General features: G+C 42.8%; 1 protein-coding gene across 1 annotated transcript in view; it reads left to right on the forward strand.

Moving 5' to 3' along the window:
• LOC128692970 (uncharacterized) overlaps positions 1-19821 on the forward strand; it is a 164378-nt gene that overhangs the window by 57050 nt on the left and 87507 nt on the right. The gene's annotated exons all lie outside the window — the stretch shown is intronic.

Consider the following 19821-nt stretch of genomic DNA (forward strand, 5'->3'; position numbering starts at 1 on the left):
CCCGCAGCATGGGTATGGGGTGCATAATGAAGATATTAAACGAACACTGATATAAAGTTAACAAGAAGAATTGAATCAGATGAGGATCAGGCAGGACTACAAAGAGACCTGGACAGGCAGGACTACAAAGAGACCTGGACAGGCAGGACTACAAACAAACCTGGACAGGCAGGACTACAAAGAGACCTGGACAGGCAGGACTACAAACAGACCTGGACAGGCAGGACTACAAAGATACCTGGACAGGCAGGACTACAAAGATACCTGGACAGGCAGGACTACAAAGAGACCTGGACAGGCAGGACTACAAAGATACCTGGACAGGCAGGACTACAAAGATACCTGGACAGGCAGGACTACAAAGATACCTGGACAGGCAGGACTACAAAGATACCTGGACAGGCAGGACTACAAAGATACCTGGACAGGCAGGACTACAAAGATACCTGGACAGGCAGGACTACAAAGATACCTGGACAGGCAGGACTACAAAGATACCTGGACAGGCAGGACTACAAAGAGACCTGGACAGGCAAGACTACAAAGAGACCTGGACAGGCAGGACTACAAAGATACCTGGACAGGCAGGACTACAAAGATACCTGGACAGGCAGGACTACAAAGATACCTGGACAGGCAGGACTACAAAGATACCTGGACAGGCAGGACTACAAAGATACCTGGACAGGCAGGACTACAAAGATACCTGGACAGGCAGGACTACAAAGATACCTGGACAGGCAGGACTACAAAGAGACCTGGACAGGCAGGACTACAAAGATACCTGGACAGGCAGGACTACAAAGATACCTGGACAGGCAGGACTACAAAGTTACCTGGACAGGCAGGACTACAAAGATACCTGGACAGGCAGGACTACAAAGAGACCTGGACAGGCAGGACTACAAAGATACCTGGACAGGCAGGAGTACAAAGATACCTGGACAGGCAGGACTGCAAAGAGACCTGGACAGGCAGGACTACAAAGAGACCTGGACAGGCAGGACTACAAAGATACCTGGACAGGCAGGACTACAAAGATACCTGGACAGGCAGGACTACAAAGATACCTGGACAGGCAGGACTACAAAGATACCTGGACAGGCAGGACTACAAAGGGACCTGGACAGGCAGGACTACAAAGATACCTGGACAGGCAGGACTACAAAGATACCTGGACAGGCAGGACTACAAAGATACCTGGACAGGCAGGACTACAAAGATACCTGGACAGGCAGGACTACAAAGATACCTGGACAGGCAGGACTACAAAGAGACCTGGACAGGCAGGACTACAAAGAGACCTGGACAGGCAGGACTACAAAGATACCTGGACAGGCAGGACTATAAAGTTACCTGGACAGGCAGGACTACAAAGATTTATTTATTTATTTATTTATTTAGTAATTTTAGCATACATACAGAGGTACAAAAAAATACAGGTAAGAGCAGCATGCCAAAGCCACTTATATGCATAGCATTACGGGCTGGCTTAAAATTAACTTAAGATTAACTAAGCAATGATGAAATTAGTAATAAAACATTATTGTAAACAGATAACTATAAGGCACAAATGAGTATTACAAAGACAGGTCATATGGTTGCTTGCATTGCTGTACATTCAGTCGAATGGAGTATTCTGTTAGGTAGTGTATTTAAAAAAATAACAAAGTTAGATTGGGTCCTAGGTTTAACATTTGTGTGATATAATTGTGAGTAACATATAGGATATACAATTTTTAAGGTTAAGTTATTCAGTATTTATTTGGTTTTGAGTGAGTAAGTGATCTTTGAGAAGAGACTTGAATTTATAAACAGGTAGTGTTTCTTTTATATTTACAGGTAATGAATTCCAGATTTTAGGGCCTTTTATGTGCATTGAGTTTTTGCATAGCGTGAGATGGACACGAGGAACATCAAAGCGTGATCTGTGCCTTGTGTTATGGTCATGTGTTCTGTTGAGGTTGGCAAGGAGATGTTTGAGGGGAGGGTTAATATCAGAGTTAAGTGTTCTATGTATGTAATAGGTGCAGTAATAAGTATGGATGTTTTGTATGGTGAGTAGGTTGAGTGTTTTGAATATTGGTGGAGTGTGCTGCCTGTAGTGAGAATTTGTTATCATTCTAACTGCAGCCTTTTGTTGGGTAATTAGTGGTCTGAGATGGTTAATTGTTGTTGAGCCCCATGCACAAATTCCATAGGTGAGATAGGGGTAAATAAGAGAGTGATAAAGGGCCAGGAGGGCTGACTGTGGAACATAGTACCGTATCTTCGATAGTATGCCTACAGTCTTGGGAATTTTCTTAGAAATTTGTTGTATATGTGTATGAAATTTGAGTCTGTTATCGAGGTGGATTCCTAAGAATTTTCCCTCTGTTAGCTTTGTGATAGGTGATCTGTTTATCGTTATGTTAAGAGGTACATCTGTAGCTCTGCTACCAAACTGAATGAAGTAGGTTTTGTCAATGTTTAGTGTAAGTTTGTTAGTCCTCATCCAGGTAGATATTTTCTGTAATTCGGTGTTTACAGTATTGGCAAGCATGACTGGGCTCGGGTGAGAGAAGACGTATGTAGTGTCATCTGCAAAAAGTGTGGGTTTGAGTAATTGCGAAGCATTTGGTAGGTCATTTATGTATAGGAGAAAGAGAAGAGGGCCAAGGACACTTCCCTGTGGGACACCAACTGTAATTGGTTGAGCGGAAGAGCTTGCCCCATTTGCGTACACATATTGGCTTCTGTTGCTGAGGTAAGACTTGAGGTAGTTGAGGGAGTGCCCTCTAATACCATAGTGTGACAATTTTACGTGGAGCAAGTCATGGTCAACTGTATCAAAAGCTTTACGTAAGTCAATGAAGATCCCCAGTGGGACTTCTTTTTTCTCTATTGCAGTGTATATATGTTCTAGCATGTGTATAATAGCATCATTAGTATTTTTATTAGGCCTGAATCCAAATTGGCAGGGGTTGAAAATGTTTTGGGAGATGAGGTAGGAGTAGATTCGTTTATGAATTAATTTTTCGAAGATTTTTGAGAGAGGGTGTAAATTGGATATTGGCCTATAGTTATTCAACTCTCGTCTCCTCCCTTATGGATCGGGGTGACCCTTGCTATTTTGAAAGCTGTAGGGAAGGTGGAGGATTCAATGGATTTGTTAAAGAGTGTTGCAATGATTGGTGATAGTACTTGTGACACTTTTTTGTATATAAAGGGTGGTAAGGTATTAAGATACCTGGACAGGCAGGACTACAAAGATACCTGGACAGGCAGGACTACAAAGATACCTGGACAGGCAGGACTACAAAGATACCTGGACAGGCAGGACTACAAAGAGACCTGGACAGGCAGGACTACAAAGAGACCTGGACAGGCAGGACTACAAAGATACCTGGACAGGCAGGACTACAAAGATACCTGGACAGGCAGGACTACAAATATACCTGGACAGGCAGGACTACAAAGATACCTGGACAGGCAGGACTACAAAGATACCTGGACAGGCAGGACTACAAAGATACCTGGACAGGCAGGACTACAAAGTTACCTGGACAGGCAGGACTACAAAGAGACCTGGACAGGCAGGACTACAAAGAGACCTGGACAGGCAGGACTACAAAGAGACCTGGACAGGCAGGACTACAAAAAGACCTGGACAGGCTGCAAGCCTGGTCCAGCAACTGGCTCCTTGAATTTAACCCTGTCAAATGCAATTTATCAGTTCTATCAGATGCATGATAGAACTGATAATTTGGCTATGCTGTGTGCTTTCAAAGAGGGAGTAGATTACAATCTTGGCTTGTCAGTTAGCAGTTTGAAAACAATAATAAGAAAAGAACTTCAACTGAAATTTATTGACTTAAGACTCAGGGAGATTGACACCAGTCAGTCCATCTATCATCATTCCATCATGCAGGAGGAGCCACATGTCTATGGTGCATCCAACAAAATAAACAGACTCTTGGATGTCATTATGTGATTTTACTAGTAAGCATAAGTCACCTTATGTAATTTTCTTATTTACTATTGTTTGCTTAAATATTAGCTGAATATTAGCTGTCCATATTACTACCTCATGTTTTTTAATTATTATTAATTGATATTACTTACTAAAATTAATAATTAATTACCATTTTTACTATCAGTACAATTTACTCTTAACATTTTTGACATCATTTAATTACCAATACTTGTCTAATTACCATAACATGTTTTAATACCACATTTACTATCTTAGAGTACTCTTAAATACTGTGGAAAATTGCATTTATCTGGATGTAACTCATAAGGTACATACCAGTAAATGGTAACAAAGATAATTATTATTTATCAAGGTTACACAGACAAGTAGGAATTTGGGACACCTAGGTCACAAAAAATGTCCCCCTTCGATACCTACCACTGTCATATCCACAAGTTGCTCTAGACCTATTAATTACAAATGAAATGTACATCACCAGGAATTCTGGAAAATATAAAATTTGTGGACTGTATATTAAAATTAATAAATGATTATATATACACACATTTACATAACAGAAGGAGAATATATCTTAACATCACTCACCAATTTGACTGGAGATTAATATGTATCATACTCAAAAAAAAACCTCATTCTAACTAAATTTATGAAAATAACACTGGCCAGAGTTACAAACATAAACAAACTTATCTGAGGTTCCTGGAGCTGTCTTGTCCAGTCGCCTGATATCTCAAGTTATGCAGGAATGCACATCCAACAATTTCGGCTTCTATTTGAGAGGTGTCAGCCCAACTTTACCTCTAGAGCACAAAAATTCTTCCCATTATTCACTAACGTTTGTGTTAACTCAATTCAAACATGGCGAGTCTTTTCTGCGCAGGTGCAGAGGTGTCACTAGCACGTTAAGAGACCATACAATAAGTGTCAGGGGCCCGAGACTGTTCAACTGCCTCCCAGCATACATAAGGGGGATTACCAACAGACCCCTGGCAGTCTTCAAGCTGGCACTGGACAAGCACCTAAAGTCGGTTCCTGACCAGCTGGGCTGTGGCTCGTACGTTGGTTTGCGTGCAGCCAGCAGTAACAGCCTGGTTGATCAGGCTCTGATCCACCAGGAGGCCTGGTCACAGACAGGGCCGCGGGGGCGTTGACCCCCGGAACTCTCTCCAGGTAAACTCCAGGTAAACAGTATTTTCCACAAATACCTTGTACTGCCAAACAACCTCAAGTATAACTACCAGTGCAATATTGAATCCAAATAACTGTTCTTAAAATTTAATACTTGAAATAAACCTTACTTTTTCACTTTTTTTTTTTTTTTTTTTTTGCTAATTAATATTTTTTTGTAATCATTATTACTTACTAAAATTTTATTAAACACCATATTTACTACCAGTCAGTTTTACTTTTGTACGTTAATCACTATCCTAAACAATGCTAAAAGCCTATCAGTACTTAACTACAACATCAGGTCCTTAAGCAAACACTATGATGACCTCCTGGCACTCCTTGAATCACTAAAGACACCCTTCTCCTGCATTATTGTTACTGAGACCTGGCTTAAGCAGGACACACTAGATATCTACCCTCTACCAGGATACACAGCAATTCACAACTGCAGACCATACCAAGTTGGGGGTGGTATTGCAATCTATTACTCTAACCAATTATCTTGTATTAGCACCACTTGCTTTAGTGATGAATATGGGGAATACATTTTTGCTAATTTTACTGTAAAAAACCTTAAGACACCAATAACAATCAGTGCCATTTACCGGTTACCTCACACAAACATCCCAAATTTCAGTGAGAAATTAAAGTCACTAATAACAAACAGACAAATGAATAAGCACCACCTTCTCTTAGCTGGAGACTTCAACATCAACCTTGGCTTACTAGATGATCAGCCTGTAACTGATTTCATCAACAATATGAACAACACACTTCTCATACCAACAATAAACCAACCAGGCTCACTGAGACAAGTGCAACCATAACAGACCACATATGGACCAATATACTAGCCCCCCTTAAATCAGGGATAATCACAGATAGCACTACAGACCACTACCCTACCTTCCTCCTGACAAACATTAATAAACCACCACTTGAATACAACAAAGTCTCATTTAGACTCCATGACGAGGCCTCAATAAGGAAGTTCACAACTGACCTAGAGATTGTTGACTGGCCTACAGAATTCTCCAAGGCCAATGGTATTGATGACTGGACAGACATTTTTCTTAACAAATTACTTAGACTATACAACAAACATTGTCCTATTAAAACGAAACAGATCACAAACAAACGGCTTGGTTGTCCATGGCTAACCAGCGCCATTCTGAAATCCATTGACAAGAAACACCAATATGAAAAGCAATATAGACAGGGCTTAATACACAAAGATATTCTTAAACACTATTCATCAGTTCTCACCAAAGTAATAAAGAAAGCCAAACAACTATACTACTCCAGTAGATTCACAGACACTAGAGAGATACAAAAAAGACCTGGAAAACACTCTCTCAGATTCTAGGGACCCACAAACTGAAAAAAAAGGAATATTGTCCTAACTAAACCTAATGAAACACCACTACATCCCACTGACATAGATAACAAGATAAACGACTTCTTCTCAACCATAGGATCTAATCTCGCCAATAAAATCCCACATACTAATGCCCATGCCGGGGACTACCTAGATGGGAATTTCCCAAATTCCTTCTATCTTGCACCAACTGAGCCCACGGAAGTCACCGAGATTATAAAGTCACTTAAAAACAACTCAGGGAATCTGTCTAATGTCCCACCATTACTGTACAAGCGAACGGCCCATATCCTTTCTCATGCTATTTCATTACTTTTTAACAAGTCACTAGAAACTAGCACCTTCCCGAAACTACTCAAGATGGCAAGGGTTACACCAATACATAAAGGTGGTGACCCTACAGACTTAAACAACTATAGGCCAATATCAAACTTACCATTGCTATCCAAAATCTTTGAGAAACTCGTGCACAGGAGACTATATTCATTTATAACGGCACAAAACATACTCAACCCCTGCCAATTTGGATTTAGGAAAAATAAAAGCACTAATGATGCAATCATAAAAATGCTAGATCTGCTTTACACAGCATTGGAAAATAAGGAATATCCACTAGGAATTTTTATTGACCTAGGAAAAGCTTTTGACACAGTAGACCACGACATCCTACTCCACAAACTTGACCATTACGGTATAAGAGGCCATGCGCTTGCTTATTTCAAATCTTACCTTACTAATAGGTATCAGTATGTTACCATTAAAGACACAGCATCAACAACTCGGCCACTTGATACTGGAGTTCTGCAGGGAAGTGTCCTTGGTCCCCTGCTCTTCCTCATATACATCAATGATCTTCCAAACGTATCCCAACACCTGAAACCCATTCTCTTTGCTGACGACACGACTTATGTCATCTCTCACCCTAATCTTGCCACCCTCAACACCATTGTTAACGAGGAGCTGATCAAAATATCGACTTGGATGACAGCCAATAAACTTACGCTTAACACTGACAAAACCTACTATATAATGTTTGGTAGCAGAGCAGGAGATGCACAAATTAGCATTAAGATCTACAACACTCTAATTACCAGACATAATGAGGGCAAATTCCTAGGCCTATACCTTGACAACAACCTGAATTTCAGCACCCATATCCAACACATAACCAAAAAAGTATCCAAAACAGTTGGGATCCTCTCCAAGATACGATACTACGTGCCGCAAAATGCCCTTCTCACACTATACCACTCACTTATTTATCCATACCTCACCTATGCTATTTGTGCTTGGGGATCAACTGCAGCAACACACCTAAAGCCAACAATAACCCAACAAAAAGCTGCAGTAAGAATAATCACTAAATCCCATCCCTGGCAACACACCCTCCCACTCTTCATAGATCTAAACTTACTCCCTGTTCAGTACATCCACACTTTCTACTGTGCAATCTACATCTACAGGACCTTAAACTCCAATATCAACCTTGACCTAAAACGCTTTCTTGATAGTTGTGACAGAACCCACAGGCATAACACCAGACACAAACATCTCTACGACATTCCCCATGTCCGACTAAACCTTTACAAAAATTCAATGTATGTCAAAGGTCCTAAAATCTGGAACACCCTACCTGAGAACTCTAGAACTGCAGACACATTCGTCACCTTCAAAACTACTATTAGAAAACATCTTATCTCCCTGATAAACCCCATCAACTAATTACACGAATACCACCTGGTGGTTCACACTTACACTCACTCACCCATTTGACCATAAACAGAAATATTAATCTCAATCTTAAAATAATGAATCCTATGATACTCCAATACTGAAACTATGTACTGTGCCTAAACAAAAGAATTCACATTGCTAAACTCACAAACTAGTATTTAGTCACTTAGCCATAATACCAACTTACCTCATAATCTGTAATATTTTAAAATAAAGAATTAAACTAAGTCTGCCCGAAATGCCTAGCCATGCTAGGCGTTCTAGTGGTACACCCTGTAATCATTATTTAACTACATGTAAACCACACAATAACCAAATTCTGTAAATTCAACATTGTAATCTTTATAGAGAATAAACTTTGAATTGAATTTCATAACATTTTGTTGCCAAATTTTCAAGTTTGTATATTCAACTCCAACCTTTACATTATCCTTTGTACCTGTGTACCTGTGTACCTGTGTACCTGTGTACCTGTGTACCTGTGTACCTGTGTGCCTGTGTACCTGTGTACCTGTGTGCCTGTGTATCTGTGTACCTGTGTGCCTGTGTACCTGTGTACCTGTGTACCTGTGTATCTGTGTACCTGTGTGCCTGTACTCACCTATTTGTGGTTGCAGGGGTCGAGTCTTAGCTCCTGGCCTCGCCTCTTCACCGGTTGCTACTGGGCCCTCTCTCTCCTCGCTCCATGAGCTTTATCAAACCTCGTCTTAAAACTGTGTATGGTTCCTGCCTCCACTACGTCATTTTCTAGGCTATTCCACTGCCTTACAACTCTATGACTGAAGAAATACTTCCTAATATCTCTCTGACTCATTTGCGTCTTCAACTTCCAATTGTGGCCTCTTGTTTCTGTGTCCCCTCCCTGGAACATCCTGTCTTTGTCCATCTTGTCTATTCCACGCAGTATTTTATATGTCGTTATCATGTCTCCCCTGACCCTCCTGTCCTCCAGTGTCGTCAGGCCGATTTCCCTTAATCTTTCTTCATAGGACATTCCCCTTAGCTCTGGAACTAACCTTGTCGCAAACCTTCGTACTTTCTCTAGTTTCTTGACGTGCTTTATCAAGTGCGGTTTCCAAACAGGTGCTGCATACTCCAGTATGGGCCTGACATACACGGTGTACAGTGTCTTGAACGATTCCTTACTAAGGTATCGGAATGCTGTTCTCAGGTTTGCCAGGCGCCCATATGCTGCAGCAGTTATCTGGTTGATGTGTGCTTCCGGAGACATGCTCGGTGTTATACTCACCCCAAGATCTTTCTCCTTGAGTGAGGTTTGCAGTCTTTGGCCACCTAGCCTATACTCGGTCTGTGGTCTTCTGTGCCCTTCCCCTATCTTCATGACTTTGCATTTGGCAGGATTAAATTCGAGAAGCCATTTGCTGGACCAGGTGTCCAGTCTGTCCAGGTCTCTTTGAAGTCCTGCCTGGTCCTCATCAGATTTAATTCTCCTCATTAACTTCACATCATCTGCAAACAGGGACACTTCTGAGTCTAACCCTTCCATCATGTCGTTCACATATACCAAAAATAGCACTGGTCCTAGGACCGACCCCTGTGGGACCCCGTTCGTCACAGGTGCCCACTGTGATACATCATTACGTACCATGACTCGTTGTTGTCTCCCTGTCAGGTATTCTCTGATCCATTGCAGTGCCCTTCCTGTTATATGCGCCTGATGCTCTAGCTTCTGCACTAATCTCTTGTGAGGAACTGTGTCAAAGGCCTTCTTGCAGTCCAAGAAGATGCAATCAACCCACCCCTCTCTCTCGTGTCTTACTTCTGTTATTTTATCATAAAACTCCAGAAGGTTTGTGACACAGGATTTGCCTTCCATGAATCCGTGCTGGTTGGCATTTATACACTTGTTCCATTCCAGGTGCTCCACCACTCTCCTCCTGATAATCTTCTCCATAATTTTGCATACTATACACGTCAATGACACAGGTCTATAGTTTAGTGCCTCTTTTCTGTCTCCTTTTTTAAAAATGGGAACTACATTTGCCGTCTTCCATACCTCAGGTAGTTGCCCAGTTTCCAGGGACGTGTTGAAGATTGTGGTAAGTGGCACGCACAACATATCTGCTCCCTCTCTAAGGACCCACGGGGAGATGTTGTCCGGTCCCATTGCCTTTGAGGTATCGATGTCCCTTAGCAGTTTCTTCACCTCCTCCTCATCTGTATGTATGTCGTCCAACACTTGTTGGTGTATTCCTTGCTGGTGTCCCCATCTGGTCTGTCCCCCCAGAGTCCTTCCTGACTCTACTGTAAATACTTCCTTAAATCTCGTGTTGAGCTCCTCACATACCTCTTGATCGTTTCTTGTGAGTTCTCCACCTTCTTTCCTCAGCCTTATCACCTGGTCCTTGACTGTTGTCTTCCTCCTAATGTGGCTATACAGCAGTTTCGGGTCAGATTTGACTTTCGATGCTATGTCGTTTTCATACTGTCGCTGGGCCTCCCTCCTTATCTGTGCATACTCGTTTCTGGCTCTTCTACTAATCTCCTTGTTTTCCTGGGTCCTATGCCTCCTGTACCTTTTCCATTCTCTGTTGCACTTAATTTTTGCCTCCCTACACCTTCGGGTAAACCAAGGACTCGTTTCGGTCTTCCTATTATTTCTGTTTCCCTTGGGAACAAAACTTTCCTCTGCCTCCTTGCACTTTGTTGCCACATATTCCATCATCTCGTTTACTGATTTTCCTACCATTTCTCTGTCCCACTGAACCTCCTGCAGGAAGTTTCTCATACCTGTGTAGTCCCCCCTTTTATAGTTTGGCCTGACCCCTTCAGTTCCTGTTACCTTCTCCACTTGTAGCTCTACTATATAATCAAAACTCAGCACCACATGATCGCTAGCTCCAAGGGGCCTCTCGTAAGTGATGTCCTCAATGTCTGAACTGCTCAGGGTGAACACAAGATCCAGTCTTGCTGGCTCATCCTCCCCTCTCTCTCTGGTTGTGTCCCTGACATGCTGATGCATGAGGTTTTCAAGTACCACATCCATCATCTTGGCTCTCCATGTTTCGGGACCCCCATGTGGCTCCAGGTTTTCCCAGTCGATCTCCCTGTGGTTGAAATCGCCCATTACCAGTAACTTTGCTCTGCTCGAGTGAGCTCTTCTTGCCACCTCAGCCAGTGTGTCCACCATCACCCTGTTTTTTTTTTTCGTACTCCTCTCTTGGCCTCCTGCAGTTCTGTGGTGGGTTATACATCACTCCAATGACTACTTTATGTTCTCCAGACTGAATTGTACCTACAATGTAGTCTCTTTCTCCAATCATGTCCATGCCTTCCATTTCCTCAAATCCCCATCGGTGTTTTATGAGCAGTGCAACCCCTCCTCCCCCTCTACTCCTTCTATCTTTCCTCAGGATCTGATATCCCATTGGGAAGATTGTGTCTGTTATTGTCTCAGCGAGTTTTGTTTCTGTGACTGCTATGATGTCTGGGGATTTTTCACTGATTCTTTCGTTCCACTCCTCATGTTTATTCGTTATTCCATCCGCGTTTGTGTACCAAACTTTCAGTTTCTTTTCTATCATTGTGGTCATGCAAGAATATTGGGGTTGGGGGAGCGAGAGCCTTGGTGGGGGCCTATATGGGGCTGTGGTGTAGGTGGGGTTCGTGATGCTGGGGGTGGGGTCAGAATGCCCATAAGGGCCAGCTGTTGGGGGGGGGGGGGTTGTGATATGGGGGTTGGTCTCAGAGGGAACAGTGAGTGGGTTGTAGTATAGGTTGCTCAGTTGCGTTGGGAATGTCGTGGAGTCTTTTGGTGGGAGATTCTGTGGGGTGTGTTTGCCCTTCCTCCTGTGTCTGGGTCCTGCTCATCTTCGTCATTGCCTCTCGTTCCTCCTTGCGTCTCTGTACCCTCTCTTTCAGTGTAGTCCTTTCGTCTTGTGTACCTGTGTACCTGTGTACCTGCGTACCTGTGTACCTGTGTACCTGTGCACTTGTGTGCCTCTGTACCTGTGTACCTGTGCACCTGTGTACCTGTGTGCCTGTGTACCTGTGTGCCTGTGTACCTGTGTACCTGTGTACCTGTGTAACTGTGTGCCTGTGTACCTGTGTACCTGTGTATCTGTGTACCTGTGTACCTGTGTACCTGTGTACCTGTGTGCCTGTGTACCTGCGTACCTGTGTACCTGTGTACCTGTGTACCTGTGTGCCTGTGTACCTATGTGCCTGTGTACCTGTGTACCTGTGTAACTGTGTGCCTGTGTACCTGTGTACCTGTGTACCTTTGTATCTGTGTGTCTGTGTACTTGTGTACCTGCGTACCTGCGTACCTGCGTACCTGCGTACCTGCGTACCTGTGTAACTGTGTACCTGTGTACCTTTGTACCTGTGTACCTGTGTACCTGTGTGCCTGTGTACCTGTGTACCTGTGTACCTGCGTACCTGTGTACCTGTGTACCTGTGTACCTGCGTACCTGCGTACCTGCGTACCTGTGTACCTGTGTAACTGTGTGCCTGTGTACCTGCGTACCTGCGTACCTGTGTACCTGTGTATCTGTGTGTCTGTGTGCCTGTGTACCTGCGTACCTGTGTACCTGTGTACCTGTGTACCTGTGTACCTGTGTAACTGTGTGCCTGTGTACCTGTGTACCTGTGTATCTGTGTGCCTGTGTACCTGTGTACCTGTGTACCTGCGTACCTGCGTACCTGCGTACCTGCGTACCTGTGTACCTGTGTACCTGTGTATCTGTGTGCCTGTGTGCCTGTGTACCTGTGTACCTGCGTACCTGTGTACCTGTGTACCTGCGTACCTGTGTACATGTGTACCTGTGTACCTGTGTACCTGCGTACCTGCGTACCTGTGTACATGTGTACCTGCGTACCTGTGTACATGTGTACCTGCGTACCTGTGTACATGTGTACCTGTGTACCTGCGTACCTGTGTACCTGTGTACCTGCGTACCTGTGTACATGTGTGCCTGTGTACCTGTGTACCTGTGTATCTATGTACCTGTGTACCTGTGTACCTGTGTACCTGTGTACCTGTGTACCTGTGTATCTATGTACCTGTGTACCTGTGTACCTGTGTACCTGTGTATCTATGTGCCTGTGTACCTGTGTACCTGTGTACCTGTGTGCCTGTGTACCTGTGTACCTGTGTACCTGTGTACCTGTGTATCTATGTACCTGTGTACCTGTGTACCCGTGTACCTGTGTACCTGTGTATCTATGTGCCTGTGTACCTGTGTACCTGTGTACCTGTGTGCCTGTGTACCTGTGTACCTGTGTACCTGTGTATCTATGTACCTGTGTACCTGTGTACCTGTGTACCTGTGTATCTATGTACCTGTGTACCTGTGTATCTATGTGCCTGTGTACCTGTGTACCTGTGTGCCTGTGTACCTGTGTACCTGTGTACCTGTGTACCTGTGTATCTATGTACCTGTGTACCTGTGTACCCGTGTACCTGTGTACCTGTGTATCTATGTACCTGTGTACCTGTGTACCTGTGTACCTGTGTACCTGTGTACCTGTGTATCTATGTACCTGTGTACCTGTGTACCCGTGTACCTGTGTACCTGTGTATCTATGTACCTGTGTACCTGTGTACCTGTGTATCTATGTACCTGTGTATCTATGTGCCTGTGTACCTGTGTACCTGTGTATCTATGTGCCTGTGTACCTGTGTACCTGTGTGCCTGTGTACCTGTGTACCTGTGTACCTGTGTATCTATGTGCCTGTGTACCTGTGTACCTGTGTACCTGTGTGCCTGTGTACCTGTGTACCTGTGTACCTGTGTACCTGTGTACCTGTGTATCTATGTGCCTGTGTACCTGTGTACCTGTGTACCTGTGTATCTATGTACCTGTGTACCTGTCTACCATCTTACTATCATATTATAACCAAGTCATTGCCATTGTTATTTTTTAATTATTATTCTTTTGGTACTTTAATTTGTGAATTTTATTTTGTCAATTTAAATCTAGTTATACTCTTGATCTTGTTAACAACCTATATCAGACCCTAGTGCAATTGTTCTTGTTAACAACCTATATCAGACCATAGTGCAATTGTTCTTGTTAACAACCTATATCAGACCCTAGTGCAATTTTTCTTGTTAACAACCTGTATCAGTCCCTAGTGCAGTTGTTCTTGTTAACAACCTATATCAGACCCTAGTGCAATTGTTCTTGTTAACAACCTATATCAGACCCTAGTGCAATTGTTCTTGTTAACAACCTATATCAGACCCTAGTGCAATTGTTCTTGTTAACAACCTATATCAGACCCTAGTGCAATTGTTCTTGTTAACAGCCTATATCAGACCCTAGTGCAATTGTTCTTGTTAACAGCCTATATCAGACCCTAGTGCAATTGTTCTTGTTAACAACCTATATCAGACCCTAGTGCAATTGTTCTTGTTAACAGCCTATATCAGACCCTAGTGCAATTGTTCTTGTTAACAACCTATATCAGACCCTAGTGCAATTGTTCTTGTTAACAGCCTATATCAGACCCTAGTGCAATTGTTCTTGTTAACAGCCTATATCAGACCCTAGTGCAATTGTTCTTGTTAACAGCCTATATCAGACCCTAGTGCAATTGTTCTTGTTAACAACCTATATCAGACCCTAGTGCAATTGCAAGTACCATTTTAATTTGTATTTTTATATTATAAGTTTACACCTATTTGTACTTTAGCTCATTCTAGCTCAATACATAGACGACAATAAATTCATTATATTAGACCTTAGTGCAATTACAAGAGTGAGTCTGGTGCCACTTGTAATTTGTTTGTTTTTTATAGTATTAGTTTATACCTAGTTGTACTTTAGCTCATTCTAGCACAACACATAGACAATATCAATTTCATTATGTTTATTAGTGACTATACTCTATATGACCAAAGTGCTTTAGCGGTATACTTATCCAAACCTCCCACTACTACAGATATCAGTATTAGAACTCACCACATAATACAGGATATAAACAACCACTATTTAAACCTAAAAGATGAATGATCACGTTGACCCTGATCTAAACCTCCATAATCTAACACACAATCAAAACTTATTGGAAAGTAACTGCCTTTATTACACAGCATCACAAGCCAGCACTATCCTGAACACTGCTCAAAGTCTATCAGTTCTTAACTACAACATCAGGTCCTTAAGCAAACACTATGATCATCTCCTGGCACTCCTTGAGTCACTAAAGACACCCTTCTGCATTATTCTTACTGAGACCTGGCTTAAGCAGGACACAATTGATATCTACCCTCTACCAAGATACACAGCAATCCACAACTGCAGACCATACCAAGTTGGGGGTGGTACTGCAATCTATTTCTCTAACCAATTATCTTGTATCAGCACTAATTGCTTTAGTGATGAATATGGGGAATAAATTTTTGTTAATTTTACTGTAAAAAACCTCAAGACGCCTATAACAATCGGTGCCATATACCGGATACCCCACACAAACATCCCAAACTTCAGTGAGAATCTAAAGTCACTAATAACAAACAGACAAATGAACAAGCACCACCTTCTCTTAGCTGGAGACTTCAATATCAACCTTGGCCTACCAGATGATCAGACTGTAACTGATTTCATCAACAATATGAACAACACACTTCTCATACCAACAATAACTAAACCAACCAGGCTGACTGAGACAATGGCAACCATAATAGACCACATATAGACCAATATACTAGTCCCCCTTAAATCAGGGATAATCACAGACAGCACTACTGACCACTACCAAGCGTTCCTCTTAACAAACATTAGTAAGCCACCACTCGAATACAACAAAGTTTCATTTAGACTCCATGACGAGGCCTCAATATGGAATTTCACAGCAGACCTAGAGACTGTTGACTGGCCTACAGAATTCTCCAATGCCAATGGTATTGACGATTGGACAGACATTTTTCTTAACAAAATACTTAGACTGTACAACAAACATTGTCCCATATAAACGAAACAGATCACGAATAAACGGCTCGGTTGCCCATGGCTAACCAGCAGGATTCTGAAATCCATTGATAAAAAACATCAATATGAAAAGCAATATAGACAGGGCTTAATATACAAAGATATTCTTAAACAATATTCAACAGTTCTCACCAAATTAATAAAGAAAGCCAAACAACTGTACTACTCCAGCAGATTCACTGACACAAGAGGATTTTTTTTTTTAGATTTTGCCACCGAAGTGGCTAGTTTATTGTGCACCCCATATCCATCCTGTGGACGGTAGCGCGAGAGCATATGGATACACAAAAGCCCTAGGAACTAGGCCCCAAAGGGTTAATAGGAATACATATGGATTTATATCTACATATCTATAGTTCACTTCTCTGTTACAAGCAAATTTAGGAAATTTGCTTAGTATATCTGGTATCTTATTTTCATTAATAAGATATCTTGACATGTCACATAGGTTATTATACTGTCTGTCTCTGTATTCCTCAATAAGTGGACAATTAAGCACATAGTGTTCAAGAGAGTGACCATATGCCTGATCACATAATTTACATTTAGTTTGATCATCATCTGTGTGTCTCCCAAACTGCCAGAAGTACTTATAACCAAGCCTAAGCCTGGCCACTACAACATCAGTCAGTCTGTTCACATTGCAAGTTGCCCTGGTTACATGGTTTCATGCACGGAAGGAGCGTGCATCATTGCATAGCCACCTTTCTCACCCTGCACACTGACAGCTCATACACTACCTTCCTTGACCTTAAATCCGCTTTCGATGTAGCCAACCGACATGTAATCATTACCTGGAGTTTACCTGGAGAGAGTTCCGGGGGTCAACGCCCCCGTGGCCCGGTCTGTGACCAGGCCTCCTGGTGGATCAGAGCCTGATCAACCAGGCTGTTACTGCTGGCTGCACGCAAACCAACGTACGAGCCACAGCCCGGCTGATCAGGAACCGACTTTAGGTGCTTGTCCAGTGCCAGCTTGAAGACTGCCAGGGGTCTGTTGGTAATCCCCCTTATGTATGCTGGGAGGAAGTTGAACAGTCTCGGGCCCCTGACACTTATTGTATGGTCTCTTAACGTGCTAGTGACACCCCTGCTTTTCATTGGGGGGATGTTGCATCGTCTGCCAAGTCTTTTGCTTTCGTAGTGAGTGATTTTCGTGTGCAAGTTCGGTACTAGTCCCTCTAGGATTTTCCAGGTGTATATAATCATGTATCTCTCCCGCCTGCGTTCCAGGGAATACAGGTTCAGGAACCTCAAGTGCTCCCAGTGATTGAGGTGTTTTATCTCCGTTATGCGTGCCGTGAAGGTTCTCTGTACATTTTCTAGGTCAGCAATTTCACCTGCCTTGAAAGGTGCTGTTAGTGTGCAGCAATATTCCAGCCTAGATAGAACAAGTGACCTGAAGAGTGTCATCATGGGCTTGGAATCCCTCGTTTTGAAGGTTCTCAAAACGAGGGATGCCAAGCCCATGATGACACTCTTCATTAGTGAACTTGCCAGAATGGATGTTGGAGGATGGCTTCTCCGCTGGATTAAAGGCTACCTGTCCAACAGAAAATCGTCTGTGTTGTTCCAGGGACATAGAAGTGTAACTAAAGACTTTGAATTAGGAACCCCACAGGGAGGTGTGCTCAGTCCCACACTGTTCAATATTCTAATTAATGCATTACTTAATGCTATGCCTAGTCAGCCCCATCATTATGTGATTAGTTTTGCTGATGATATAATGATTCACACCACCGGATTCTCCAACACCCAAAACATTCTTAATCATGTACTAGCCTCGTGTCAGGACCTGGGGTTGATAATCTCTACTGATAAAACAAAGATACTCAATAGGCGTCCTCCTCGACAGAGAGGCACAGTTCGTCAGATCCAATTGCATGATGGGTCTCTTCTAGAATATGTAAGCAGATACAGGTATCTAGGCTTTGAGGTTCCACTACTTGGACCTGTTGTAACAAGACTTTGTCGCCAATACAAAGAACGACTAAGAGCACTTAGAGTTGTGGCATGGCTTCACCCCAGGTATGGTGCTAATGTTAAAATTGTGAAAATGATGTATCTTGCTTATATTAGATCATTGGTTGATTATGCTGCGCCACTACTTGCTCTTGTGTCTGACTGGAAGCTTGGAGGGCTGGAAAAACTGCAGAACGAAGCAATGAGGATCATTTTAGGATGCCCTCGTACTGCCAAAATTTTAAATATGCAAAAAGAACTTGATATTCCAAGCATCAGAGATCGTGTTACTGAAAGAAATATCCTAATTGGGGTTAATATGCTCAGGCAAGCTCATTCAAACCCCTGCACAGAAGCCCTCCAAACTTTCCTCAGCACTGGTGAACACTCCTCCAGATGAATAAAAAAAACTGGAACCGACCTCCGCATGAATCAGATACATGATCTATGTCAAGTAAGGCAACAGCGGCACTTCTCCGCTCCATGGAATATTACCCCATTCCAAACTACCATTCCTCCATTTCCCCCCAAACTACTTCTTAAATCACAACCAAAACTTCGCCTTGAAGCCAAACATGAGGCCTTAAGCTGTATTGATAACTTAGTCACACAGCACACACACTCGCAAATTATTTACGCTGATGGTTCTGCTCACCAATCCACTGGTGCAGCTGGTAGTGCTGCTGTTGTCGTACAGAGTGATGGCTCTCTTAAAGAAATTGGAGCACGCATCAATAATTGGGCCTCTACCCTTCAGACAGAACTGTTTGCCATACTCCTTACACTGAAATGCATCTATGTATGAAAGATTGACAGTTTAATTGTAACTGATTCTCTGTCATCCATAAATGCTCTGAACTCATTAAGCATAAATTGTGGCATGCTTGTGTCAGAAGCCAGACACAGGTATGGTAGGATTGTGGACAGTGGAGTCAGAGTGCACATGCTGTGGATTCCATCTCACAATGGTCTTCAGATGCATGATAGAACTGATAAATTGGCTAAGCTGCATGCTTTCAAAGAGGGAGTAGATTACAATCTTGGCTTGTCAGGTAGTAGTTTGAGAACAATAATACGAAAAGAACTTCAACTGAATTTTATGGACTTAAGGCTCAGGGAGATTGACACCAGTGAGTCCATCTATCATCATTCTATCATACAGGAGGAGCCACATGTCTATGGTGCATCCAACAAAATAAACAGACTCTTGGATGTCACTACTGCCCGGCTCCGGCTGGGTTACAAGTATCTTTGGCAGGTTAAATCACCACCACCAGATGTAGACCAAACGAAATGTAAACTTTGCCAGATGGACTATTGTCACACCCTGCGTCATTATGTACTGGAGTGTGATAAAATTAATGAATTTAGAAACAACTCACTCAGAAATGTTCAAGAAATGGCAAAGTATTTTATCCACAGTGGTATATTACCTGGAGTTTACCTGGAGAGAGTTTCGGGGGTCAACGCCCCCGCGGCCCGGTCTGTGACCAGACCATTCTGGAGAAATACCCTGACTTTGCTAGCTGCAAATAAAGCATTACCACATGTGTGTATGTGTGTGTGTATGTGTGTGTGTGTGTGTGTGTGTGTGTGTGTGTGTGTGTGTGTGTGTGTTAGTTAGTTAGTTACCATTTTGTCCT

Source organism: Cherax quadricarinatus, chromosome 6, assembly GCF_038502225.1.
Source record: "Cherax quadricarinatus isolate ZL_2023a chromosome 6, ASM3850222v1, whole genome shotgun sequence".
NCBI classification, from domain to species: Eukaryota; Metazoa; Arthropoda; class Malacostraca; order Decapoda; family Parastacidae; genus Cherax; species Cherax quadricarinatus.